Genomic DNA, 2,424 nt, shown 5'->3' with positions numbered 1-2,424 from the left:
GGTCTTGTCCGGAGATTCTGAACGTGGGGGAGTCTATTCAGTTTGGACGGGTAGGACCAGTCCTTCCGGCTTCCAGCCAGAATGATGCCCAAAGTGCACTTAGCCCCCTTACCACAAGATTTGTCTCCTCCGGTCTGGCACTAAGAAATTCAGTCTATCTATAACTTTTGCCTCGTGAGCGACTGGGATCCTAAATTCTCCCTGCCTCTAACTGGCGATGTGGCCTTTGATAAATTACATTAACTTCGGGCCTTGGATTCTCGAATGAAGCGGGAGCATTGAACTTCTGCCTGGTGACTCTGAGGCACACTTTTCACTATTGAAGTCTGTTGTGTCAGAGGGGCATTTGTAGAGAATGCGTTAAGGGGAAGCAGCATAGATGGAAGTCACCTTTAAGACATTTACTTCAGCCTAAAAGGTCTATTTTTGAAGGGAACTTAATCAAAGCTCTTTAAAAATAGTTTTTAATTACAGGTTTGAATCTTTGTGTTATTTGTAATACCTTTTTAGAAGCATGAAAATAGCATTTCTCTCTGTACCAACTTTGTGCTTTCCCATTTGGTAAACACTGATTTTATTTCTCTCTGGACCTGTAGGAGTAAACCAAGCCAACTCAGCACTTCCTGTTTACCTCCTGGTTGTACGTATCGTAGATGGCGACAAACCTGATCCCCAAAATAAGCTTCCTTGGTTGACTTCTGCATTTTCCGGTTAGGCAACCGGCCTGTCAATGCTTGAACGATGAGTTTGGCTATTGAAGCCTTGTTCTGCCATTACCCCTTCAAACTGTGGGTGTAAAGGAAAGTCCATGTAATAGTAGGGGTAATATAATAGGAGGATTTATATTTAAAAGGGGGCATCACTTGAGAATTATCAAAGCATTTTCAACTTTTAAGCTTGGAATGTGTGCCGTGAGTGAACACAAAGATAGTAAATAGGCAGATTTCTTCCAGAAAGTCTCAGCGCTCTAAATATCGATTTTTTTAAGGAAGAAAATTTGAGTTTTATGTGTATTGAGTGACTAACGTGTAAGCTCAGAAACATTTTATGTTTCCATCCTAGTTTATTCTGCTTAGCATAAATCAGCAGAGCCCACCATAATTTACCATCTACTCAAGGTTTTTCAGTTGTATTACACTCATGTCAGGCACACCTTCATGCAAGTCCCTCCGGGTCATTGGTTTAGAAATTCTGCCTCTTCCATCCCCTTCTCCTCTCAACACCTCTGGAGATAGATGCTAATTGGAACAGAAGCAGCCTACCCAACTATAGGGTTAGACCACTCTTAGCACAAGATTAATGAGATAGAGGAGATAGAAGGTTTGGGGTTTTTTTTTTTAATTTTTTTTTTTAACATTTATTTATTTTTGAGACAGAGAGAGACAGAGCATGAACGGGGGAGGGGCAGAGAGAGAGGGAGACACAGAATCGGAAGCAGGCTCCAGGCCCCGGGCCGGGCCGTCAGCCTGGAGCCCGACGCGGGGCTCGAACTCGCGGACCGCGAGATCGTGACCTGAGCTGAAGTCGGGCGCTCAACCGACTGAGCCACCCAGGCGCCCCAATGAGATAGAAGTTTAAGGAAAAAGTAACATTTCTCAGAGTGTAGATGCCAAGTTAAAGCCAACAACCCTCCTGGATCAGCCAGATCCCAAGCTGTGTGTTCCCTTGACTTCACTTAAAGAGGCAACCTTGTACATCCAGCCACCGTTGCCACCCTCTGGCTCAGTGTGGCTGGCTCTGCCTCCATCCTGGAGGCCTCAGCTCAGCAGTCACCATCGTGGACAGCAAGACCACAGACTCAAGGTTTAGAGAGAGCCCCCGCACACTCTTTGCTGGGGTGACATGCAAAAAGGAATGGTGGGACACCGACATGCTGTAGGTGGCTACCCATGCTCACGGCAGCCTTTAGAGGTGTGTGATTTACATCCATAAAAGAGGGCATTCAGAGCCAGTGGATATTTAAAGTCAGATACTGGCAAGAATATTCTACATTACTGATGAGTGATTGAACCACGGGCTAGTAGACATCCCAAGGTACCAGAGGCTTAGAGCACAGTATTTGCCAAGAGGAAGAGAAGCCTAAGTATCTTATCAATTTGCTGAGACTGTAATGGGCATACTGTGTGACATACCTGTATTACTGGAGATGAGGGGCTGGTTTCCTCTTAGATTTTCCACCTCTTTCAGGATCCAGACGCAGCCTTCACCTGTGGCACATGCTCTTTATAAGCATCCTAAGTTCTTCCATCACTGACTAGTCACGCTGGAAATAAATGTTATACCTCTAAAAAGTGATGTTCTTTCACATCTAGTACCCAGGTCTTAGTTTCTAAATATTCTCCACTGACATTCAGGCTCCTTGGAGAAATAGATGATTCCAGGACTGGGACAGGGAAAGATGCCTGGGGAAATGAGCCCGGAACA

Source organism: Herpailurus yagouaroundi, unplaced genomic scaffold (assembly GCF_014898765.1).
Source record: "Herpailurus yagouaroundi ecotype Mexico unplaced genomic scaffold, PumYag 139, whole genome shotgun sequence".
NCBI lineage: Eukaryota > Metazoa > Chordata > Mammalia > Carnivora > Felidae > Herpailurus > Herpailurus yagouaroundi.
The sequence above is the reverse complement of the archived record's forward strand: the minus strand, read 5'-3'. Positions refer to the sequence as shown.